A 27,911-nucleotide genomic window follows, 5' to 3' on the forward strand; every position below is an offset into this window, starting at 1 on the left:
CCCCAGCCGGCCGGGCCACCCGACCACAGAGCTCTGGGGCTGCAGCGCTGTGCCTTTTATACCGCGGGCGACATTTCTAACACATGACAGCGATCTCCATCTGCGTCGAAGCTGGGAGTGTGAAGAGGGAGCATTACATCACTGCCCGTTCCGGCTAGCCGCGGCATCTAGGCTGGGGGATTAGGCCGCACCTGCGGATGGACCAGCCGGCCGGGCCACCCGACCACAGAGCTCTGGGGCTGCAGCGCTGTGCCTTTTATACCGCGGGCGACATTTCTAACACATGACAGCGATCTCCATCTGCGTCGAAGCTGGGAGTGTGAAGAGGGAGCATTACATCACTGCCCGTTCCGGCTAGCCGCGGCATCTAGGCTGGGGGATTAGGCCGCACCTGCGGATGGATGGGGCGGGACCGCCAGGCTCCCCACCCCGGCCTCTCCGGGTGAACCACGGTGTGGAGGCCAGGGGGGCACAGCGGACTGAGGGCCGGGAAGGGTGAGCAAGAGGATGCGACTCTGACTGGCCAGCGCCGCCCCTTCCGGTAGCACCGACTGCTGCCCTCCCGCCACTTCACCAACTTTGGAAGCAATTTTGTAGAAAATTACTCTTATGTATGAAATAACTGGTTTTCCTTGGAGTTGAAGTATGGAAAAGTTTAAGAATATGAAATCCCTCCCCCCGTTTTTTTTGGTGGTACCAGGGATTGAACACAGGACCTTCACACTGAGCTACATCTCTTACATCTCTTACCTACCAGCTCTTTTTCCTTTTTCCTTTCTGCCTTCTGTCAGAGTGTCCCACTAAGTCACTGAAGGGCACAGGCTGAGCTTGGACTTGCCATCTTCCTTCCTCGGCCTCTCAGAGTGTGGGATTACAGGTGTTTATCACCAAAATCCATTTTCAGCAGTTATGTGTAAAATTGGGCTCAGAGGTAGGCGGTTTTGTGTTGTTCAAACCCATTCTTTAAAAGAATGTGTAAGAGCCCAGGGTTATTATCTCCAGCCTATTTCTTGTGAAGTATTCCTCCCTTCACTTCCATAAGACAGAAAGTTTCGTGAGAGACTTCCAGTTTCAGAAAGTTTTCTCTGTGCTCAAATGATCACTCATTGGCAAGTGTCTAAGCTAAGCCCTGTAGCAAGACAGGAAGCATTCCAGACTGTCCAAGGAGGGCCCGCCTTCCTACTGCCCAGGCTCCAGCGTCCTGGGAGTCACCCTCCAAGAACTCATGGCTAGAAGATGTTGTGAGATGAGAAATGACAAGACAAAAAGGAAGGGGAGGAAGAAGGTAACAGACTTTCCCAGTGTGGGTGTTTTAGGAGGAGGGTGGAATGGAATGCAGACATCAGATGGAGAGGTAGCAGGTCACAGGTGATGGCAAAGTAGTCTAAGGGTACAGGGAACAAGGCTGACAGGAGAGCAGAGCACTCAGACTATGGATGACATGAGTTTTCCCTCAAATGCAAGATCAACTGGATTTTGCAGCAGATGAAAAGCAAAGCATATTCCTTCAAGCTTGCTGCCCAGTAAACAGCGCTGTGCACAGGAATCCGACCCTACCACTCACTGATGTGGGTGACGACATCTTTAAAGCTCCTTTTTTCTGCTGGTCACTAACCCCCTCCCCATTTTCCACACATGAGACTGACTACTGGTAAGTTACTTGCCTACTTCCCCATGTATAAAAGATGGGTGATACAAAGTGACTGGCACAGCACACCTTCCTATAATAGATGCTCACTGAATGTCACCAGGTCATACTATCGCTATTATTATTAATTTACTTCTATATAAGCATTGAAACAAAATGAAAGCATACACCGTCTCTATTTCAAAGGGGACCTGAAACATGAAACACCTTCCAGGGCTTCAATTAGCAAACGCAGATACCAGAATCCAGGACCTTATCCCACTTGGCACAAATGTGAATCAGATATTTTGGAAGAAAAGCAAGTTCCTTTGTTCCATCCTTGATTCACATCGGCTCTTGGGCAGGTAAAAGGGTCTTTAGTGGTAAATACAAAGCATTAGCTCCCATTTTTGGTCTAAGAGAAACAAAAACTCAGGGAATAGTTTATTTATCAAACATGCACAAGTGAGGATTGACATCTTTCCTTCTCTCCATCAGCATCAAAAAAGAAAAGCAGATATTATCTACAACTTGCAGAAGCCTTCAGCCATAACCTAATACTGAAAAACATAATGTATATTTTATTAGCTTTCCACATGAAGATGAGAGTGTAGTACAAATTAAATTACTCCTTCACAAGGGAACTACAGAGAGACTGTATGATGGGAACAAAAATCAAAAGTCATTCTCTTTATGAAGAAAGGAGAACTTTTATTCAGGAAGTATTCAAAGATGTAGCTTTCCAATGTTCAACAGAGGGAGAAAAATAGCCTTCATTTGGTTTGGAAAAATCCTAACAGTAACAAGTAATTTTCAATCAGAACTCCAGAAATGAGGTTTCTCAAAGAGAAGACTCCATGGAAATCTACTCAGGTTTTACCAGAGCATAGACACTTGACCTCAGAATCCAAGGCTATGGAGTTCATGTAATCTCAGCATAAGCCAGGAGAGACATGGAGAGACGTGAACTACATTCCTTCTGAAATCAGTTATTACACACAGAAGTCAAAGAGCCAAGACATGGCTAGCTTTCCTCTCTTGGGGCCCAACCTCAAGACTCAGGAGAGCTGGGCAGAACCTCAGGATGCTTCCCAGGAGCACGAAGGTGTGGACAGTTCTAACAGACTGTAAGAGAAGGGCCTTGCATTTCCCTGAGTACATTCAAACTGATGAGAAAAATGCTTAAAAATTACACCAATTAAATATTGCAGAAAAGTGATTCCATATGAAGCAACAGTACACATTAGTTAGGAGAGCAGGGTCTGGTGCTTAACTAGTTCAAAACTCATCTTTGCCTCTTTCTCAGTGTGCAAATAAGTTTACCTTGTAAAACATCAACTTTCTTTTCTATAAAACAGGAATTAAAGATTTCCAGCCTCATAAGACAGGTATGAAGACTAAGTAGGTGAAAAGAGGACAAAAATGAGTGCCTGAGACAGTGGAAGTGCTCAGCAAACATCGGTGCCAGAGCCGTCACTGGTTGCTCCTAGGCTGGAGCGCTCTGCATGCCCTCCACATTTGTCTGCTCGGTGCGAGCCAGGCATATGCTCTGCGGGAACACGACAGAGGGGTGAAACACCACTGGGTGGGAAAAAGGCTCTGTATTTGGGTCGTAACAGAAATATCCTTTGGATAAAATTATGTTGAACTGACAACAGAGGCCACATTCACTGGATAAAATGCAATAAAAAAGACATTAACAATAAAAACGAAAGCAAACATAATAATAAAATCTGTAGGATGTTCCCAAGTACCTATGCAAAAGGAAATTATGGCCTCAATGCATTCATTAGGAGTAAGAAATAGAAAATAAATGAATTATGCTTTATATTTATAAAGCTATAAAAATACATGTAAACCTGGACATAATGGTACGTGCCTATAATGCCAGAACTTTGGGAGGCTGAAGCAGAAGGATTCTAAGTTTGAGCCCAGCATGGGAAATTTAGCAATTTATTTGAAAAAAAATTTAAATAATTTAAAAAGGGATGGGAATACAGCTCAGTCTGAAGGATGTGGGCTCAATCCCAGTATAAGGGTAAAAAGTGAAATAAGCTTAAAAAAAAACACAGATAATTCAGCAAAGAGTTCTGGAGCAGCTGGATATTTACATGCAAAAAAAATGTGGAACCATAAGTCAGATCACACATAAAGATTTGCTCACAATAGTTCTTAGAACTAAACATGGGACCTAAAATAATAAAATGCTTAGATGAAAACAAGTAAATCTTTATGATCCTGGGTTAGGCAATGACAACAAAAGCAACATAAGAATAATTAGGTCCATTACACTACATCAAAATGAATGCATTTTCTGCTGCAAATGCTATTACAAAGAAAATTAAAAATTACCCACGGAATAGGAGACAATACGTGTGAATCACATATTTGATATGGGACGTGTAAAGAGAATATATGAAGAAGTCTGACAACGAGCAATAGACTGACAAACATCTGAAAAACAGGCAAAGGGATTAAGTAGATTTTTTCTCCAGACACACTATACAAATGGCCAATAAGCATAAAAGAAGGTACTGAATGTAATTGACCAAAAGGAAAATAGCAGTGAGAACCACTTCATAACCGCTAAGATGCCATTTCCAAGAAGACAAGTATTAGCAAGAGTACGAAGAACCAGAAGTCACACACGGGACACAGAAGATCAGCCATTTGGAAAAGAGCCTGTCAGCTCCTCAGAAAGTCAAAGCTGTGACAGGAAGCGGCAACTGTACTGATATGGATGTACCCAATAGAAAGGAAAACTCACGTCCACACAGAAATGTCAACATACATGTTTATAGCAGTGCTATTCTTAACAGCCAATAAGCAAAGAGTTTGGGTGTCTGCGAATTGGTGAATGAACAAAATGTGCAAACTGATTTAATATCAGTGAGCAAAAAAGGAACAGAGCATCACGAAAATACTGTGTTAAGTAGGAGAACTCAGACAGAATGTCACGTTATATAACTTCGTGTATGTGAAATGCCTGCAGTGGGCAACAACACAGTGACAGAGAGCAGGCTAGAAGTTCCTAGAGCTGTGGGAGTTGGGGTGTGACTATTATTAATGTCTACAGAGCTCCTGGGTTATAAAATATCCTGAAATTAGACTGCAGTGACATCTGTACAACCTGTGTCTAGGGCAGATGGGAGTTTTAGTTTAAATGCTCCCCATTTCCACTGAAGTGTGACAGGGGAGATAGGTGGTTACTGTTCCTTGGGTGTTATCCCCAGTGACTAAAGTACATGTCAGCATACCTCAGTACCTAAGGGAGATCGGGTCCAAGACCTCAGAATGATTCCAGGTCCAAGGATGCTCATGTCTTTTATGTGAAACAGCACAGTATTTGCACATAACCTGCCACACACTGTATGTCATCTCTAGGTTATTTAGAATATCTAAATAGTTGTTTTACAATATTGCTTAGACAAAAAAGAGTTGGTACATGTTCAATACAAATATATAATAGTAATGACATTAAGGTAGAAATCATGGCCTAACCAAACAGTGATAATGATATTAAGGTAGAGATATAGATAAACTACAGGCAATAAGGAAAAAGTAATTCAGTGAAAAGCCTTTCGTGTATGAGGAAAAAAAAAAACTTTTGGACAACAGAAACATGAGTAGGGGAAGGAAAAATTACTTATAATGAACTTTAGGAACAAAATGGGAGTTATTACAAATATAAAATATATTTGTAAGTCAGACTTAGTAGCACATATCTGTAATCTCAACACTCTGAGAGGCTGAGCAATCTCAAGCAATCTAGTTCTTTCTGTAAATGAGAAAGCAATCTGTAAACAATCTAATTTAAAAGCAAAATGGGAACAGACTTGAACAGGAGGTTCACAAATGAAAATATACATATGGACAAAGAGCATCTGAAACAGTACTCAGTATCATTCTATGTCATGGAAATATTTATTAAAGTCACAGTGAGATACCACTGCACATTAACCAGGATGGCAAAAAATGTTTAAAAACTGACAGTATCCAGTGTTGCAGATGAGGAAAATCTCAACTCTGTGTTAAGTAACAGCACCAATGGTACAACCACTCTCAAAACTGCCTAGCAATATCTATTAGAACAAGTATGCCCCCACTGAAATCTAGCAGTTCTGCCTGGAGAATTGGACACATACACCCACTTGTATAAGAACATTCACAACAACAGCTAAAAAATGGAAACAATTCAGATCAGCAGAAGAATGGATCATAATATAAAATAAAAATCTAGAAAGTGGGAAAAATAAAATTACATTCAAATAACATGGATGACTTTCATTAGGGTGATGGCAGTGAAAATTTTGGAACCAAATAAATGCATACTATATGATTCCATTTATCTGAAGTGGAAGAACAGGCAAGATTAAGACTTTGGGAACAGCACTGGACTCATGGTTACCTCTGGGAAGGAAGAGTGGCATTCAGTAGGAAGAGACAGGAGGCTGTCAGAATGCTTGGTGTATTCAGTAAACTGTTCTGGTCAGTAGTTATATGACAGGGTGTGTGTGTGTGTGTGTGTGTGCGCGCACACGCGTGTGATTATATATAAAATTCAGCAAGCTACTCACTTAAGATTCGTCTAAGTTTCTATATAGATTTTATACCTTAATATTTTTCTTTAGAAAAGGGATCACTTGGAACTGAAATATGCGTCAGTCTAGTAGCTATTCATAAACATCAAGCTATCCTGGAAAGGAAGGGAAGAAAGAGAGGCAAGGAGATGGAAGGACAGAAGGAGAAAGGAGACAGCAAAGAGTAGAGGAAGGAAAAGTGAAGGCTGAAGTGCTGCACAAGGCCATATCCTCAAGGCACATGGTATGCATTCAGGGCAAAACAGAAGCTGTCGTATCAACAAACTGTACTTTCCAGCTACTACATGTTCCCCAGAAAGACTGCTTTTTTTAGTTATATATAAGCATTTCTTGATCCATAGATGGCCCACTCTCCTGTGAACTGAGCAGCTCACCCACAGGACCCTGAACTGAGACAGAGCTGCACGGGTGTGTAACTGCCATGGTGTGGAAAGTGGAATGCCCACTTTCCAACAGGTGGCCTTCAGAAGACTAGAACTGGGAACCGAACATGAACCCAATCCAATCTGTGCTAGCCATAAAATTCCATCTCCTGGGAAAACCCATCTAGAGTCGAGTTGGCTGCAGTCATGCAGGCAACATGGTCAGAACGCAGGCAGAATTTCACTCCACACGGTGCCTTCATATATGGCCTCATTATGCAGTCTTGTCACACATACACAGGTTATTCCGTCTACAAGTCAAGCAACATTTCTTTTTAAAAACTTTATTGAAACAGGTATTGGTTTTCTCTCAAAATCACTAAGTAAGTGAAGCTGAAACTGTGTAAAACTATTTAGAGATGAGAGTAAGAAATTTATATTCTACAGTTCTGCTGACAAAAAATACTGAAACTGCAATCATCCTCTAAAGTCTGTTTGTAATGATCTTATCCTATGTGTTGGGAAAGGAGAAAAATATCAAATTCACTTATGTACAGCAGTTATGATTAGAATGCCACAGTAATAAATCTTTCACAGCTGATGGATATGGGACTTAATCATTTCATTTCTAATAAAACAAAAATTTGTCTCACTTTTCAAAGCAAAGCACTTAACAATGGAAAGGTCCACTTCTAACAGGCAGGTCATAAGGCTAGAGAAACTCCACTTCAATAACAACAAACTTCTTTTAGAAGTAAAGATCAGGAACAAGCAGTGGAGAAGGAAGGGGAAGGGCGAGCCCCGGTGAAAGGGCAGGGTTTTGGTGAAGCCCATCTTTTTGCTGGATCCAGGTATCTCACTCCATTCCATACCCGTCAAAGGTTGCCCAGGAAGGGCAGGTGTGATGTCATTTGCCCCGAGGCTTCTATTCACAAAGGGCCTCCGCTTTTCATGTATTTCTTTAGTAACAGGGTTTCTCTAAGTTGCCCAGGCTGGCCTTGAACTCGCAATCTATCTGCCCCATCTGAATAGCCGGCATTACAGGTGTGTGCCACATTAAGTATTAAAAGCACACTGTAACTTTTGTTGTGGCTTTTTAATTGTTCCTTGTTTTTAAATATTGCTGGACAGACAAAAACCACTGTGGTTTCCCCGTGCTTAGGAGGGCCTCCAGAGCAAGCTCCATCCATAGGACACTATCTTGGGACTGGGCCCGAAGTCTGATGCTTACAGGGTCTGTTGTTTGCCAATAGGCACATCCCTTGTTACACAGGAAACAGGCCTAGAGATGGTAACTGGAGTGTCACACCCTCAGCCATAGGGAGATGTTTTCTGATTCTCTCAGGGAAAAAATGTTCTACTGTTTTTTTCCCTGCGCCCTACTGCCTGCATGGTACCATGGATTAAACATGGCATGTCTACCACTGAGCAACATCCCTACTCTTCAATAATTTATCTTGAGACAGGATCTCCCAAATCGTCCATTATGGCCTTAGTCTGTGATCCTCCTGGTTCAGCCTCCTGAAGCACAGGTATGTGCCATGATACCGTGATGCCCAGCTTTCTTGCCTCTTTTTTGGTATTTATTTTACTTCCTATTCATATTCATTCATTGGTCAAAAGATTGTGCAAGTTGACTGTACTATCTCCCAGTATTTGTATCTAGCTGAATATCTGCCAGTGGAATTCAGCCAGTGCAGAGGGCCATGCACTGGGGGCCTCTGCCCAGCTCCAGTCAGATGCAGACTGAAGGGAGTCCCTTGAAACTGTCCTGGAGTAGCTCTGATGGCGTCCTAAGGCTAGGTAGTAACTAGAAAACAGAACACATCAGAGTGATACATAGAGGCCCACAAAGTACATACACAGTACAGTTCCATCACTTCTCACTGTAACATGCCGAGCAAGTTATTTCACGTCTGTTGCTCAATTTCCTTGAATGTGGAGAATAAAAGGAACTACCTTATAGCATCATTGAAAGAATTAAATGAATGCACACTATTTTAGAATAAAACTTAGCACACAAAGAGCCATTATCCAATATATACTTATAATATTATTATTTGGTAAAAATCTAGAGTTATCTAGAATCCCATTGGTCTTAGGCTTCATTTCAAATGACTTTTCCCAGCTTATTTTCTGAATATATTCATGTAGGTATATATGCAGTGCATAGCCCAAGCAAAGGAAATGTGCTTATTAGTGGGAGCTCAAATGTCCAACTCAGTAGCCTAAGTTGCAGTCCTACTTCACAACTGCAGAGAAGTCAACCTTGCTAGCCTCCGTTTCTTCATCTTTAAATGAGGATAACAGTAGCACATACCATCACGGGATTTCTACAAGGACTAAATAAGACACTGTAATTAAAACTTTTAGCATAAGTTTGGTATTCCATGAGAGTTTTAGTTTTAAAATATGCATATCTTTCAGACTAGTCTATTATTTCAATTGACATACTTCATCAAGGTACTAACAAATCTCCTAGCAAGGTGTGGGGCACACCTGTAACCCTAGCACTCAGTAGTCTGAGGCAGGAGGACTGCCAGAGTTTGAAGCAGTGTGGGCTACACAGTGTGTTCAAGGCCAGGCCAGCCTGGACTATTTACATGGTAAGACCTTGTTTCAAAGCAAAACAAAACAAAACAAAATCCCACAAAAAATAAACAAACATACTAAGAAAATTTCAATTCTAGGTTAAAAACGCTGATATAAATGAGGGTAAGACCCCAAAACAAAATGATATAATCCTCTTTCTCTCAAAGTAAAATTGGCTTGATTGTTGCTGATTTGATATGGTTTGATTTTCTTTTTTAAAAGATTGCTTTTTTAAAAATAATTCCAAATGCACAGAAAACTGTGAGACTAAAAATGGCACGAAGAACATCATACATTCTTTGCCAAACTCACCTATAATTAACATTTCAACCTACTGGCTTATCTGTTTTCTCGCTCCCTGTTACCACACAGAATTGATTTTTAGCCATTTTTAATGTTTCATAGTCACTTGAGAATAAGGTGTGTCACTCTGACCATCTAGGCTTATACTTTGGTGCATATTTCCCTGAAATAAGAATGAGCCACTGGTTAGTTTTCTGTTGGGGACAGGGCTGGGTGGAACCTAGCGCTCACACATGCTATCCCCACTCTGCATTGACCTACAGGCCCAGCTCTCGGTAATCAGTTAATTTCAAATGCAGTATGAAAGATGTCACTGGCTGGTAAATAAGTCTATTTTATTCAAATTTGTAGTTGAAACAAAACAGTGATTATTTTGTCTGAATTCAAAACACCGTTCTGGGCAGCTTCCTTCACACCAGTCTTTAGGTAAAGCAATCAGAGCACAGCCAGTACAGCATCCTTACCTGGACCTCAGCATAAATGCACACAACCCACAGGAAAAGCCAGAAAATTCATTTGTACTTTTTGATTAAAGAATTTGATACAAGGGTATTTCTTTAAAAATATATTATACTTTATTCTCTTGACTTAAATGATTCATGGGAAACTAAAATATGGCAAAATTTCCTTAAAATAAGTAATAGATGGCAAAGATATTATGAAAACATTCATGTACCTACATATACTGCTGTGGAAATTGCTTTATAATTGCAACAAATCTTGATGAAAAATGTCAGCTAAAATTGTGAAGCAATTAAGTAAATTAACATGGCTGCCAAATAGATATATTAGTATCCTACACCCAGCCAAAGATTAATCCATATATTATTAAGAGAACACTCTTTTTAAAATCCAATATGTTAATTTAAAAACAGTCTTTAAGGTCACTTCAAGCAGAGAAATAAACCAAGAGTCTGGATTCTGAAAGCAGTCAGAGCAGGGATGAGTCTGAGTTCCATCTTTATTAAACCGTGTATCCTCGAACAAGACACCTATGTTCTCCACACCATAACTGTCACCCTCATGATATGTACCACAGGAATGACCTCATGATTCCTCTCAGAGTTTGGTGAGAGCTAGCAACAAACAAACCTAGGATGGGGATATAGCCCATTGGCTGAGCACCAGCCTAGCATGTGGGAGGCCCTGGGATCCCCACATCCACCCAAAAGAAAGGAAGGAAGGAAGAGACAGACAGACCGACAAAAGAAAATGAAAACAAACTTGTAATCAGCACAGTGCCTAGTGCACACACAGTAAGCACTCAGTTAATGATACATGCTATGATTAAGTGGTGTGGTCTGGCCCAACACGCTTCTGTAAGATTATAAATCACAACAATTCAGATTAAACTCTAATTCCGATAGCTTCCCTATTTTCTACTCCCCTGAGAAATTTAGAATAGAAAACACCAACCAAACCCATGTTTATTTGAATCTATTAATAGACACATAAAAAATTAAGTCCAGCATTATGAGCTTTTGAGTTTGCAATTTTTTCCCATTTTCTCTCTACTATGGCTCTATCCACCCAGCAACTATTCAGGGGCAATTAGGGTTAACTCTGTAATAAGAAATGCAAAGAGAAAGAACACTGGGGAATTAGCTGACACTTAGAATGTGCAGGGAATGTGCTGTTTCAAGCATGCTTATTGTTGGCAAATTTGCTCAATTATTAATCTCACTATATTCTTGCCTAGCACCGAGGGTTGTGGGTGACAGTCTTCACATAAATAAGGTCAAATTGCTATGCTGGACATTTAAAGCCTAGTGTAACAGTGGTGGGATGTGGATGCTAGTAAGATGTGATTAGACCCCATCATAATGAATGGACTATTGTGTAGAGGATGTGGATTCCTTATCCCAAGAGACATAGAACAAAAACCTCAATCGTAAGAAGACCATGGAAGTAAAAAGGAGAATGATGGGCTTAGAAAAGTCATGTTAGAAAAAGGAAGGGCAGTGGGTAAGCAAGAAGCAGGATTGATCTAAATGGAAGTCTTTGAAGAGAAGACCTAGACAGAAAACTATGGATGTGTCAGGCTTTCGCCTGAGTGCTTCTGCAGTCCCCATCAGATAATGAACAACAACAGCGTCCTAGGAATCAGGAAACCTGGCCATGCCCACAAAACTGCTAAGTGGTAGAATCTGCTGGCCTGTCCCCTCCCACCTCCCTGAATGTTCCAGACTCAGAGTAATTATATCAAGTGCCAGTAACACACACAAAGACAGTAGTGATTCTAAACATGCCATATGGGCTCCGGAATGTAGCTCAGGATGATGTCACCACCTTTCTAGGATGTTCTTTCCTGTCACATATGTGACTTTGCTAAACTAAACCAGCTAGCTGATACGATAAGTGACCATAACATGGGTGCTTTAAGATAATGACTTTGAGATCTGCCTGGCTGGAATCTAACTCAGCTTTCTTAGTATATGACCTGGGGCCTACCTAGGGCTCAGTTTCTTCACTGGAAAATGGATATTACAATAACACACTTGGAAACACTGCTAAGTGGATTAAAGCAAATAATGAAAGTAAAGTGTGTATAGAGTTCTTGACCACTGGGGATACTCAAAAAACACTTCTTGTTCATTTTATTATTAATTTTCAAATTATGAAGCATTGTATTATGAAGCATTATATGAGGTGAGCCCCTCCACGGCTCTGACCTCTCTATCTCATCTATAACGACAGCAATACCTACCAGTGACGTCATCTGTGGAACCGGTGAAACGATACTTGAACAGCACTTGAACTCTATTAGCACGGAGTGATAAAAGACAGATGCCTGTCTAGTGTAGAATCCTGAATTTTAGAGTAATTTTAAAGCTTAAATTGAAAACCAGCCTATATAACCCCAAAGAAGACTGATAAGATATGCAAGATGAGAAAAAGAAACAGGAAGGCAAATAAGATAGCCAAATGTTAACAGAAGTCACTGACACCAGCTGGAATAAGCAATGCCTATGCAGTACAGCATGATACCCCACCAATTAAAGTGTCAGTTTAAGTATTAATAAAAAGTATATGGACAGAATAGTTTTAGACCTTTGTTAACAATGGGCTTGTCAACAAAGCACGCCCCAAAACTGACAAACCAACCCATTTCTGGGACAATCTTGAAACCGGCACCTCCCCATGAGTCCTGCACACCTCGAGTTGCTGCGTGGCCCCACAGAGAGTGTGGGCCCTGCACAGTAGAGCTGCCCGAGTCAGGGAGGCCCATATGCTCCCCTAAGCTCATGGACAGAAACTTGTCTCCTCTGCCAAGGAAATAATCACATTGCCATGGCTTCTGTGAATAAAATGGTTCAGACCAAAAAGAACCTCCGTGCTTCCATTCAAGGCCTCACTGATCACGTGGATGATAATTCCTCTCCAGTAACCCAATCCTAGAATCCAAGTTATGTCTAAACAAAAAGTATTAACTTTAATTCCTTGATTTCTAATTTGCACAGAACTCCTTGTATGGACACTATAAGGCTTTATGAAAAGTAAATAACATTTTACATTATATGTGGTGAAATTGGAAAACATGTAAGAGAAGTAATACTGCAAGCATAGAGAGAAATTTCCTTGATAAGCACAATCTTGTATTTATACTGTTTTCTCTGTATTAGCACTGTACTGAGCATTATAAAAAGTATTAAACAAAACAAAAGCCTAAGAATTTACCACTATCCCATGAATCTGCTTTATTGTTGGAACCCATTATATGGGGTGTTTTTAAAAGGACCATATGTAAAGTTATTTTTTGCCATATATATTATGAGGACAGGAAATTCTATGTCACTCTGGGAACCATTAACTTCTTTGTTCTAATTCTTGGCTTCTTTAGGGATGGTTAATAGAAACCAATGCAGAGCAAGTTAAATTTGATGGAGAAGAAGGGAGAGGTAGGTATAAACAGTGGGGAGGTAGACCACTGGGTGAGGGGTCCCTACACCACAGACCAGAGAGGAACACATGAGGAAGGGAGAGAAATAGTTGAGAGCTGATGGAGAGAAACTTTTACTACATTACAGGCAATAAGCATCTGTGATTGAACAGAAAAGAGTCAGGGCGTGAGAGTCAAACAGACTGGAATCCACATCCTAGACTGTGCCATAGGTGAGACTAGAGTTACAGATGATATGACAGTGATGACAGGGACAAACAGATCGAGGCAGATACCTGCTATACAGCAGAAGTCCCCAAAATGAAGAGCAATCTACCATTATTATTATTATTAGTTAGTCACAGGCTAGGCACTGCAAAGGGCAATGAGATCCTTGTTAATTTTAGAATCTACCAGCCAGGTGTGGTGGCGCACACCTATAATCCAGCACACGGGAGGCTGAGGCAGGAGGATAGCTGTGAGTTCAAGACTAGCCTGGGCTACATAGTGAGTTTCAGGTCAGTCTCAACTACATAGTGAGACCCTGTCTCAAAAAACGAAAAAACAAAAAAACAAAAAAACAAAAACAAAAAAAAAACAAAACCACTTACTGTGCTGAGAAGACAATGACAATAACAATACTAAAATAATTGTCAGTGTCCTTTACCTGGTTAGTCTTTAACCACAGAACTCTCTAGTTTATGAAGTACAACCAGAAGCAATTATCCAGTGAGGAACACAACTGGGACACAGAGACTCACATTTCAGGAGACAAGCTATCTTCCACAGTTGGTCATTTATCTTGGTCTCCTGAAGATCAAAAGCTCTCTTGTTTGTCATCAGCTTTACTTATTAAGGGCCATGGCAGAATGGGTTGATTTCAGGCAAGCCTTAGTGGAAACAATTGTATTTAAGGGAAAATAACAGTTTCAAAAGGTCCTAGAAGTAATTTATCGCCCCACTCAGAATAATAACCAACGCTAAATGTTGGCAGATGCTAAACTGTGTGAATATGGGACCTCCATAAATACCAGGTTCATCTGTGTTCACCACATCAGATTGCAATTGTCTTGTCGATCAAACACATTTAATCCCTTTGTACATGCATTGAAGTCGATGATCTGTACCTCTTGTACAGGTTACAATGGTCTCAGTATCAGGGAGAGCCTTGATAATAACATATTAAGCTAAGGAGGAGCCAGTTTATCCTCTCTTCTTTCAGATGACCTTTGAACGATGAGCTCCTGGGAACAAAGCCAGAGAAGCAGAAGGAATGACAGGGTGATGCTCAGGATCTCAGAAAACCAGCACTGCTGGACAAGTGGTGTCTAAGCCTGACAGCAACCACACAGCAAACAACAAGCTTCATCAGGTAACGCGTTTACCTTCATGGCCACTCCAAAGCAACAATCGGAGATGTTGTTATACCAACTAGGTCAAGAAGTCACAGAGCCAGATACTATCAATGCAGGAGGCACAGTGATATAGAGACTGTACTTAGGAGGGGTTGTGAATGGACACATCAGCTCCTAGTGCCCTGAGCTTGCCCTGCTTTCCTCTGGGCTTGGTGTACCTCCCAATGATCAGCAAAGTCCTCACCGGCCACATGAAGTCCATCTCCAGGTGAAGCCACCGAGCTGCCTTTTATTCTGACCATTCATACAAAAGCACCACTGAAGTACCAAAACACATTTAACAACTTTTTCCGTTTCTTCATTTGTTTATTCACTTAACAAGTACTATCCAACAGTCCAGGCACCAAGCTAGGGGTGGACTAGTCACTAAGAGCGATACAGCACCCAATTCACCAACTGAGATTCTAGTTGGACAAGCAGACCAGTAGCAGGCACAGGACAGGCCTGAGTGCATTCTGGGAGCAGTGAGGGCAGCAGGCCCACTGCAGGAGGCTAGGGAGGAGTGGTCGGGGGTGGGGAGCAGCTGCAACATAAGAGAAACTGAGAAGCGGTCACATAGAAAAGTAGGGGACAGGAGGAAGTAGTGTGCCCAGGTTACAGGAGAACCCACAGTGTGCTGCAGACAGAAGAAGTTTGTATGGCTGAAGCAGTGAGGGGAAAGGGGTTGGGAATGTGAACAGAATTAAGGGCTTTATGCAAACAAGGACCAACACGATTTTTCTACTGTTTTTAAAAGACTGAGGTAATTTTTGCCCCAGTTCCTACACAGTGGTAAGCTTTAAATCAAGCTATTTAGCTCAGAGTCAGGTCCAATAAATCAGTGGAAAAAATAAATGGGAAAACATGCCAGTATATAACCATGGTAACGCCACAGATGCATCAAGGGATGGTGTGCTCATCCGCTTCACTTCCGGTCTCTTAAACTGCAATGTAAGTAGGGGAAAACTGCACGGACTATATAGAAATATGCTATGGTAGACCATAGTGATACTTCACTACAATTAAGCGGATACTTTATCTTTCTGTAGACAGAATGAATGAATGTCTGGCTACCTGCCTTTCCTCCACACAAAAGCTGCATTCAGAGTTCTCATGTTCTGTATCTTGCTTTCTCAGATTTGGTCTTATCTGTTGTGTTTTTATCTGTGGAAACTGATTTATAAATTTATAAACTTGGCAGAAGGCAGGAGAAGCATGGGTAGACTATTGAGGCATTTACTTCGCTGATAGCCAGTAAGGACCCACTGGTCTCCCCGTAGGTCATTCTAAGGATCTCTGGCCAGGTCCAGTCCATGAACAGTACTGATGGTTGACTCAAACAGAGGCCCACACCAAACAGGCCAAGCCTTTATAAATGCCTTATGTTCCTCATCCTGTGTACTGCCCATAGGGGTTCTAAGAGGCCAGGACTACTACACATCCTTTCCCACTAACTTGAAAAGTGAGCCTTACAAAGGGTTGTCTGCTCAGCACTGCAAACTCAGAAGTGGCAGAGCTAAACTGAAATAGAGGTACACCATGGCACTGGTGTGTTCGTCCCACTGTCAATTACATTTCGTACGGCTTCTGGCATCGTTAAGTGGACAAGCCACTAAGTACTCCTGAGCCAGATGCTGAGCGCTTCGTTCACTCCCGGGATTTTCACACATTCACAAAACAGCAACACCAAGACTGGCTACTCACAAGGCACAGCATGGCGGTAAAGGTTGTCCCTTATGGTCTGCTGGAGTTCATGATCAGGAGACCCTTTCTGAAATCGTTGACTAAGAAAATGCCGCAGGTCCTTGTTGAGCTTTCCGCCTGTGAAAAATATATAAAGCAGACATCAAACACAAGGCTTCTTGGAGATGGATATTCCAAGAAAGGGGGTGGAAAGCCTCATACAGAAGTTCTAATCCAACCCCGTGGTCCTTAGGGCAATGTGCTTTGGGATCCCTCTGCAGGAGAGAAGCAAGCAAAGATGTCACAAAGCAGGGGTCCTGTGTCACAGGAAAGAGGTACTTAGAATAACAAAGGCTTTAATCTAGGCTTTTGCATTAAAAATAGGTGACACTCACAGACACCATCTATGGGAGAGTAAATGGTAGAAAGCTCAAGAAAGACAATCCAGCAATAACTGTCAAATTATATACTATTCTTTCACCAGGGATTCAATTGGGAGGAATTTCCCCTGTGGATATACTTGCACAAATACACTCAAATCTCCAGGACTGCTGACTACAGCTTTTTTGTGAGAGCAAATAAAGACAAAAGATTTGCAAACAAACAAAAAAGATCTACTTATCCATATCGTAACTATTCTGTATACGGTACATTTTATGGGCTGATATGGTAGGATATATGTAGAACAGGACATAATGTTTCGTTTTGTGTAAAAACGAATTTTTAAAAGGAGAGGGGTTAGGGGTGTTCAGTGGTAGAGTACATGGCTGTATGTACTAGGCCCTGGGTTCAATCCCCAGCATTTAATAAATAAGAGAGACTATGTATTAATGGAAGGAATCATTAAAAAGTTTGAATATTGATCTCCATTAGGAAAACAAACTTGACCTGAGGAAATAATGGAAACTTATCTATCTCTCTATATATCATCTACTGTTTTTTAAACACTAGATGCATATTGCTTTTTTATTGTTGTTGTTCTGGTTAAGCCACAGTAATCTGAGTGGGTCTACGTGTTTATTTCCTTGTAATTCTCTGTATTTAACAGAACAAAAGAAAAGTTAATATAATCATATTATTGCAAAAAAGTGTCATAGAAAACAGACACATTTTTAAAAATCATAATCACATTACAATTTACAGGATCAACGTAAGGCTTACAGATCAACTTAGCTAGAACTCTAGTGGTCACTCTTAATGGAGAAAGATGATTCAATGACAGATAAAAATCACAAGACGAAACTTAGGTAACAGAATTTTTAGCTTAAGAGAAACAATGTAACAACCAAATAACCTTCTGAGACACTAAATTCATGTCATCAGATGATATCGTCTTCATCTTCAAAAAGTATACATCATGAAAACAGTGATGGTTAAGATGATGGTATTTCCTAGTTACAGCAGAAAATTACTAATCTTTATTTTAATACCATGTTCAAATAACTCACAGCTGCTCACTCATTTTGGAATAAACCAATAAAGGCCCACCTTAAATATTTTTAGTTGTATTATACCCAACGTTTCAAGGGAGTCAATTGTTAAGACAATTTATTGAACCAAGAAGACAAAGCCTCCATACTCTTACTACATACCCAGAATGAGCTTAAACAGATAACTTCACAAAAGGAATCTATCTATCTATCTATCTATCTATCTATCTATCTATCTATCTATCTATCTATGTATCCATCCATCCATCCATCCACACACGCACATATGACTGGCCATTAAGTATATGAAAAGATATTAGACATCATCATTTATCAGAGAAATACAAAGTAAAACCATAGTAAGGTCCCATTACACATCTACCAAAATGGAAAACAAAAATGACCAACAGCATCACATTTTCCCAGGGCTGTGGAGCAATACAAAGCCTGTACATTACTAGTGCGCTTGAGAAATGGTTCATGCCCTTGGGAGTACAGTTTAGCTTCATCTCATGATGGTATACCTTCACTGGCCAAGATGCCATCAGTTTCACTTTTACTTCCATGAGGAAAATGAAAATATGTCTGTACACACATACAACATGTACATAAATCTTCACAGCAGTGTTATTTATAAAAGCCCCCAACTAAACATCCCAAATGCACACCAAAAGGTGAAAAGACAAACTGTGATATTCAAAGAATGAAGTGCTACACAGTAATTAAAAAGAGCAAACTACTAATGCATACAATGACATTGATAAACCTCAGTTTGGCACACAGTATTGAGCAAAAGATGCCAGACAGAAAGAGTATATGTTGTATGATTTCTTTTATACATAGTTTTAGAACATGGTAAACTAATTTATAGCAAAAGAAAAGAGTTCACTGGTTTCCTGGAGTTGCGGGAAGCAAAGACTTAACTGGAAAGGAGGATTCAGATCATGGGATCTATGAAACTACCATGGGAGAAACTTCATGAGGGGAACATGGGGCGGCTCTTCTATTTTAATAATATCACAGGAGTCTACAATTTAAAAATAAGTTCTACAAAAGGGAGAAAAAAAGGAAATTTTGGGGGGAGATGCTAATATAGTATTTGATTATGATATAAAACATGAGTTTATCTACCAAGTTATAGAACCATATACATAAAATAAGTGCATTTAACTGTAACTGAATTGTGCATCGAAAGAGCTAATATCAAAGGTTTAAAATTTACATAATGTTCAAATGACTACTACGGTGTGTACTAGATAGACACTGTTATAAATACTTAGTTCTCCTTTCCATTAGAAAATTGGTTTGAAACACAGAAAGTAAAGCTGGGTCCTCAAGGCAAACAGGATTCAGTCTAAATCTTGGCTCCACTGTGTACTAGCTTGGTGAGCCTGAGCACAAGGCTTCATCTCTGACCCTCTCTTCTCTCATTCGTAAAAACAGAACCATGACATAACAGTAGCTCTGTCAGAAGACTGCCGTGAGGATGGAGTGGTAATGATACATTCGGAAAGGGCTTGGCAAAGAGAAAGCATTTAATGAAAGTTGGAAATCAAAATTATTAGAATGTCAAGGGGACAAGTGTTAGGTGAATAGAGAAGGAATTAAAATCAGTCTAAATATGAACTGGTTAAAGGGAGCGGGTGCTGGGGATTTAGCTCAGTGGTTCCGCTGCCTGCCTCACAACCACAAGGTCCCAAGTTCGATCCCCGATACCCAAAAAACAAAATAAAACAAAATACTATGAACTGGTATTTTTCTTTAAGGGCACATAAACATAAAATCTACTCTATTGTCTTAAACATAAAAGATATTTCTTGTGTGTTTGGAAGTAAGTACAAGTCTACTTGCTGTTAAATGGTGGTGATTTATAAACTGGGTGATAAACATTTACTGTGAATTTAATAGATTTTAGGCACTGTGTTAAGACTAAAGTTCAAAGAAGAAAGTAATAAAGCATTGCTATTTGACAGTCATACATGCTACTTCTATTTTGACTGAAAGGACAATGTTTTCCAACAAAACTACTACTGCCTGTAATCTAGGATTTTGTATTCCCTTTAGGAGACAACAGTTCTTGACATTAAAAAGACACTGGCAGTTTTCATTTAAGCCATGGATAGCAAAGATGCCTATTATATCCAAATGTAATGCTTGCATCAAAAGCAAAGTTCCAAAGAAGATTCTCAAATCAGTATCTCCTTTCCCACAAATAGCAAATTCTTACATCAGTAGGCATCTTATACAATAACTATCAAGATAAGCCAGTACTGCATGGATTGGAAGGCATCCTTAATACACTCTTGGCTTATGCTTGAGGATATGTTCAAACCAGTCAAGCCAGCTACAGCTATGCTTGTCAACTGAAACTGCTCTCTACCAGGAATGTACAAAAGGACAGGGTTAGCTATGCTACTGGTTAACATTTACTCCACATTCCTTGACATTTGCATGCGAAGAGCCTCTATCTTCTCTTTCTATTAAGAACACTGTACTTTCTGGCATTCCATCTCCAATTAATTGCCAATTATTTGAGGACGTGTATATAAATCTTCTCCTAATTGTCAAGGGCAGTGAGCCAATGAAGCAATAAATTGCAAGGCAGAGTTTGTCAAGGAGTCTTCACTTTGTTTGAAACTCAAGGTTTGTTTTGTAAGTGGAAACAAGAACACAGGTCTGGAGCAAGTGGAGCTTTTCCCAACAAAAGCTTGCAGGACTCAGTGTAAGACAATTTTATAATTTAAGTGGAAGAACTGGGGCTTAGACTTTGAATTTGCCATTCTTTTAAATTGCCATATTTATATATAGATATTTGGAATTCTCTGCTTAAATTTCCAACAATATGTGCTTTTTCACTTCTTTCATTTTATGGAAATGTAATAATGTTTGACTGATGTAACATTTATTTTAAATATTGTATAATATTTCATTTGAAAAATATACCAAAATGTATTTATCCTTCATGGAAAATTAAGCTATTTATAATATAAGTAATGCTGCTATATATGTCACTATAATGCTTAAATTTTTTTGTGATTTTAGGCAAGAGATCAGATTTCCAGAGATAGCATGTTTGAGTTCTCTTAATTCACCTGCTCGCAACAGAGGGGGCAAAACCTAAGTCCCTTCGTATTTTCCAAGAACACCCTGGAAACTGCAAGAATGCTTTCCACTACTGTAAAAATTAACACTGCATGCTGTAGTCAGCAGGATTTGGCAAGGGAATACATTAAATTCAGGACACAAAATTTATAGGATTATTTTATGATAATTATCCGAAAAGCCAAATGCAAAGGAGTTCAAGAGATTAACTGCACATCAAAGGGCCAAACAATCCAGCGGAGAGCCTGAATCCCAGAAGGGTCCCACACAAGTCCAGCTAAAGGCTTAGAGTCCAAGACAATGTCCTCCTCGAGTCCAGCCAGTGGCCTGGAGCCCACAGCAATGTCTCTTGCTTGTCCATGTTGAGGATCTGCACCTGGAAGGCCCAAAGGCCAGTGGTGGAAGCCAGAAAACCTATGCCAGTGAGAATGATCTATACACCAGGCTGAGGGATCCACATTGGAGCCAGGAAGTGGTGCTCACAAGTGAAGATGAGAGCTCCCCTGAGGAGAACAGCAGCCATTCCCAGAGACAGCACGGCTCCAAGCTCCCCAGATCTCTCTCTCTCCTTCCCTCCCTTCCTCCTCTCTCTTCTCTCTCTTTTTTTTTGGTACACAGGGATTGAACTCAGTCATGCACTTGAGAGGCAGGAGGTGGAAGCACTGAGTTAAATCCCTGGCCCTCCCAGTTCTCCTTTCATGGCTATTGGTAACAATCCTCTGGCGGATCCTCCACACCCAGACCATCTCACTCAGTTCAGCTGGATGTTACAAATTGACCATTAGTCATTCCACTACACTGCAAAAAACTTTAAATGCTTTAGGCTTAGGGAAAGTTGTATAAAGGTATTAAAAGTAATCAAACTTCTAGGTGATTCTGCTTTAGCACACACTTTCTCCCAGCCATGATCACAGTTGTAGGAAAATTCCATTTATTAAGGGCCGTTCTGCAGTGGAGCCATTACAGCAAAAAACAGGTGTCAGTTAAGCCCTTTAGATTTAAAGAGGATGGGCTTAAAAAAACAAATAAATTTATAGAGTAAAGGGGAAATATACTTGTATCATAGTCATTAAATTTTAGAATCCAAAATTCATTTAGGTTAGCTTTACTTGAAAAAATGTATTTGCCATTTGTTTCTTTCTAACATGCTTTTTTTTTCCTGACATTTTTCTCACTGTAAAAGCAGTGTAAGCCACACTACGGAGTTACTGTTGGTGAGTACACTGTCAGCTGGGGATGAAGACATTCTGGAGATGCATGGCGGGACAGGCGCACGATAATGTGAACACACTGTACCCCAACAACTGTATTTTTAAAATGACCAATTTTATGCGATGTATATTTTTATAAAGTAACACAGTGACACAATTAAAACTTTGAAAAATACACAAAAGTACAACAAAGTAAAATAAACTATAACCTCATCTGCAGCACAAATGCCATTTTGGTGATTATATCCTGTGTGCACACACATGTACACACAAACATATCCTTAGACCACAAAGCTGTGTACGTAAAGCATAGCTGGTGGTACAGTGAACGCACATCTAGCACATGATCATTTGAAGAGACGCATTCACTCATTCACAGAAATCCACTGAGTGCCGGCTGTCAAATGCTCTGAATGGATGAGGACACAAGGACAACAGAGCCCCTGAGCAGAGTGGCACACCTCTTTCAGGAAGGATGGACGAGTGGTCTCTAGGTAGAGGCAGGCATTACTACAGGAACTAAAGGAAAACAGGAGTGTAGCTGCTCTTGCAGGTGTGGAGGAGCAGCACACAGAAAAGACTCAGAAGTAGAAAAGGGACTGGCATGCTAGAGAAAGAGCATGAAGCCCAGACAAGGGCGAGATGGGATATGGTTAGGGAGAGGAGCAGGGGCTGGACAATTTTCAGTGTTATAAGCCTGGACAGCTAGCTGGGTTTTACTCTAAAAATGGTAGAAATATGAAAGGATTTCCATCATGGAGGTAGAAGATGTAATACAAATTTTGAGGTTACTCTGCAAATGTGCAGTGGGTCAAGTGTAGAGGAAGGTGACAGAAGAAGCCAATAAGCTGAGCACACAAGACCAGAAGGGGTCCGGACTAAGGAAGTGGCTGCGACCAGGCAGGGCAGGAGGTGTGATTTAAAGTTGGAACTGATACGACTGGTTTGCTGGTGAGGTGGGTGAAGGTACCTAATGCAAGAAGGAGTCAAACAGGATCCAAAATTTGGCCTTGGCTGATGATGAACAGGTTCAGCAGAACACCAAGTTCCACCGGATTCCTACTACAGATGAGCTGTGCAGACTTTGGCCGGTTAAGCTACTTGTCCACTTGACTAGACTGAGACTCCTGGAGAGGTGATAAGATCAGGGAGGTGCTGTACTTGTTAGTGGGCTACTCCCGTGTACTGTTAGAAGGTGGAGCCTAGTTGGAGGAAGTAGGCCACCAGGGGCACACGCTTGCAGGGTATTAGAGTTTGTATCTAGACATTACCCCAAAGCCTCCTGCGCTCAAAGGCGGGGCTTTTGGAAGGTGACTGGATTGTGGGGTGTGACACTTACCAGTGGATTACTTCACTGAGGAGTTTATACCTAAACACAGTGTTGGGAGGTGAAGCCAGTTTGGAGGACATGAGTACTGGGGGTGTGGCCTGCAAGGATTTATCTCTTGCCCTCTCTTCCCTTCACCCTTGCTCCATTTCCCAATGCCATGCCATAAGCAAGCCTCCTCTGCCACGCCACCATACCTTGGATCCAGCCAGCTGTGCCCTGAAACATCTATAAACTGTGAGCCATTGAAGTTGCAGCTGTCAGGTATTGTGTGCATCAGTAATCAGAAAGTAACTAACACAGAGGGCAGATCTCTTGCAGGCACTCTTCCCCCGTGCTTTGCTTCCTGGCCAGCACAGAGTGGCTTTCTCCACCATGATGTTCTTGCCTTGGAAACAGCCAAGTACAGAGTGAAACCTCTGAAACCACGAGCCAAATAAACCATTTCCTCTAAGCTACAGGTGTCTGCCTGAGTAATGGGAAAGTGGACCAATACAAGGACCATGCACAAATATGTTCAAAGCTCCTGACACAAATTCTGAAAGGACTACGCTAGTGTCCCTGTGTTCTTTCATTTTAAGTGGCTGAAAACAGTAAGGAGATTCATCTAATATTATCACTTTCATAGCAACAGATGTTTGGATGTCTATGTTTAAAAAGAACTATTATAAATATTGCTGTAATGAAAAAATGCTGGTAATATTTTAAAAAAGCAGAATTACTTGACTGCTGAGTATGAACATTAAAGATTCTTAATATGTTCTGACAAACTGCTTTCCAAGGATGTTATATTAGTTTTTGCCAAAGTGCCAAAAATTCAACATCATTCATCTGACAATGAAAATGTCATAGTGAAAGTGTTTTTCCTTTTAATTGTGTGATTTTCAAACTTTCCATTGATAATTCAAATATATGTCAGCAACATATTAGAAAGATGGCTGATAAAACTACGATTCTTTTAATTTTGAGAAACTACTATTTCCAGTAAGAAAATTAATTTGGAGTATGGCCTTCTGAGAAAAAATAAACTGCCATTATTATGTGTACTTAAAAACAACAATAACAACAACAACAATAATCCCAATGTCTAAAGAATACATTTAAATTGGGGTCCTTTGGTATACTAGTTGTTTATATAATTACTGCCAATTTCCCCTTTCCAAAACACATTAAGGAACTGTCTTAGATCAAGAGCTGACAAAATTCTTCCGTAAAGGGCTAAGCATGGTATTTATTTGTGAGGCGATATACAAATAAGGAAGTGTTTCAATAAAGTTTATAAAACGGGCAGTGGGTGCAGCTCTCGGGCCATGGTTTGCTACTCCCTATCTAGATGCTGGTCCACATCTCTGGTGAGCAAGTTTGCTTCAGTGATTCTTGGGGTGGAGTTGGATCCTGGGAGCGAGTGGACATGGACCATATCCATAGTCTCCAGGTTGGACTAAAGTAATGGTTCTCAAAGTTCGGTGCCTTGGTCAGCAGTAGCAGCAATACAAAGACACTTACCAGAAATGCAAATTCCTGGACTCTCCTACAAGTCAACCAAATTAGGAACTCTGAGGGTAGTGTTCAGCAATCTGTGTTTTAATAAGTCTTCTGAGTGACCACCACATGCTAAAGTTTACTGTCCAATGATCCTAGCCACACCAAAACCTGTAAACAAAGTGTGGAGTGCTAATATCTGAGGATGAGCACATTTTCTTCCTCACAAAGTTCCCCTGCTCTTGAAAACCTCAGGAACTGCCGCTGTCTCCTGGGCCCACACGGTCACCTCACAGGAGTGAGCTCTGCACCTAGCTGCAGGCAGGTGGGACCTCACCCTGAAGGCAGGGGTCAGACCTACTCTCCTTGGTACAGACTGCTTGTATTCCAGGGATACTTCTATACCACTTTATAAAGATGAGAAACAAGAATATGAATCAGGTGTGTGGTATGAAACAGAGACGGCAGGGCAGATTTACGTATACTAATGGAGCTGAAGAAATATTATTTACAGTTAATGCCCAACACAGACGACATAAAATATTGTGCTAGCACTTCCAAAAAAAAAAAACTGCTTTATTACTGTTTCCTCCCAGCTTCTCTATTCTTTTCCTCCTGGCGTATCTTTTTAAAACAAATTTAATACTGCATTGAGAAGAAACTTGAATTAAACACAGAAAGGAAAGCAAGCTTAGGTTTAAATTCCATTATCTCTATTCCTTTCATTATTTACAGCTTTTGTGCTCCTTATATTTATTCCAGTTAAACAAAGATAGTGGAATAACATCTGTTCAGAAAAAAATGTAAAAAAGGATTTATGTAGAGAAAGCAGAAAGACAATGGTCCCCTGATGGCAAAGTAATATAGTTGATATGTGCTATGGCCAGCTCCAATAAACAGCCGCTTGTGCCCACTGAAAGGTGGTCAGATGTCCAATCCAGAGCCCACAGTGGAATCTGAAGACCTGTGTGCATCTGTGTCCTTCCTTCCAGAAGACACTGACTTCTTAAAAAGCAAGTGTCAATATCTAAATGGACCTGCTGCATACAAGAAATGGCAGCAAACATCTATGGAAAACTTTCAGGCAATGTGCTAAGTAACATCTTTACAACCCTCACGCCACCCCAGCCACGTTACCAAACAGAAAAATAAACAGAGGCTCAGAATTTGCTCCTTGACCTGGCTAATAAAAGGAGGTGACAGGACTCACATCCAGGGAGGTTACTGTGATGTTAATTAATGAGGTACTCTAGGAAAGGTTCACACAGCAAGAATGACACTAAGTACAAACTTGAGAGCACCAAATACTTAAAAAGTAAAGGCAGGAGGGCAATACATATTCTTCCTATGCTCAAGTTTACCCGTTTGCAAAGGTTTTTAAAACAACTATTTTCCAAAAGCATAGCTGGTGTTGCGAGAATTTGTTGATATGATAAATGTACCTTCAGAGAGAGAAGGAAGGAGGGAGGGGGAAGAGAGAGTCAGTACTGTGTAGTTAAAAGCACTGGGTCGCAAACCAGATTCGATTAACTCAGATCCTGGCTCCAAACTCCCCAGCTGCACTTAGGCAAGTTGCTTGGCCCATCTGCCTCCATCCGGTGGGGTAAGAATGGTGTCTGCCCAAGAGGGCTGCTGTGGAGCTGTGGTAAGATGGAGCTTTTGCACCCCATGCAGTGCAGAGGTACGGATCAGTAAAATCAAGATTCTTTTATGAAGAATCATCACATACAGTGTGCAAGCTTAAACAGAAACACATTTAGTAAAATCCCAGTAAATGACATTTATGGCCCAGTTGGTGGGGTGCTGAGTATGGATGAAAAGTCTGATAATATTACCCAATAGGATGTGCAAGTGAATCATAGCTTGTGGAAAAATGTCAGTGTGTGCAGGGGAACCTGGCTTGTTTAGGCGTCTACATCCTATATCCATATAATGTGGCAAAACAGAAATGTGTATAAATATGTAGACATGGGACAAGTGTAACAAGAAGTTCATAGCTGGTGGATCTGGGTGACATGGCAGCATTATGCTTTTCAACTTCAGCATGGGCTCTAAATTTTTCAAAATGAAAAAGCAACTACACTGTGAACTTGGAAAGCATCTATATGATTCTTAATACCTCATTTCCCCCAAAAAAGATCTACCTGGAAAATAAACTTCAGCTGTAATTAATAGCTAGTCATTATCTTGGTGATGGCCAGTGTCATGCAGAAGGCTATGTCTCACTATTCTCTTGCTTGGGGGTTACTTTGTAATGGCAGATAATACAAAGATAGCTGATTTTGGCTGGTATTTTTGAGCTCCAATTAGGTCTTATTTTTGGAGAGACACTGGTATGAACACAAAGACTGACATCTTTTTCCAAACTGCCACATTGTAAAGCTGTTCTCAATATTTAACCTACTAAGAAACCAAAAAAAAAAATGACATCTGATGCATCATGCTTTCCAGAGAGCACTCAGCTAGGGCACAGGAGCAGGCTTTCTTCCCAGGAACAGGCCTTAGGAGGGAAGCCTTTAGTGGACAGTTTGAGGACGCTGGACCTTTCAGCTGGTTTGATACAAATACAACTGAGGCCCCAGTGGCATTTTCTAGCCTTCAATATCTGCACTAACTAAGATAGCAGTTCCCTTAGCCTCCTAGCTTCACCTTAATTTATTCTCAGACAAGAGAAAATCTGGGTTGCAAATGGTATTCAATATGTTGATAACCCTCACACAACAGTTGGCTGGGGCCAGAGTTCCAGGTGCTCTGACTATCCTGGCAAATCTCAGACACAGAGAGAGAGCAGCACAGTTCAGTACACCACTGCAATTCTTGCTGCACTGTGAGGATAGAGACAGCCATGGACACACCCATCCCGGGATGGTTTGAAAATCCTGAGAGAGCTTCCAATCAGAAAATCACTCTGTGAATC

At 40.8% G+C, this 27,911-nt stretch overlaps 1 protein-coding gene across 1 annotated transcript in view; it reads right to left on the reverse strand.

Annotated features, from left to right (window-relative positions):
• The window catches only part of Magi1 (membrane associated guanylate kinase, WW and PDZ domain containing 1), a 577,911-nt gene that overhangs the window by 198,642 nt on the left and 351,358 nt on the right, over positions 1–27,911 (reverse strand). Inside the window, exon 2 of the mRNA XM_033757021.1 lies at positions 16,464–16,580. The gene's annotated coding sequence lies outside the window, so the exon portion shown is untranslated. The remainder of the gene's footprint in view (positions 1–16,463; positions 16,581–27,911) is intronic.

This window comes from Fukomys damarensis, unplaced genomic scaffold (genome assembly GCF_012274545.1).
Source record: "Fukomys damarensis isolate Sample0158 unplaced genomic scaffold, DMR_v1.0_HiC HiC_scaffold_28, whole genome shotgun sequence".
NCBI lineage: Eukaryota > Metazoa > Chordata > Mammalia > Rodentia > Bathyergidae > Fukomys > Fukomys damarensis.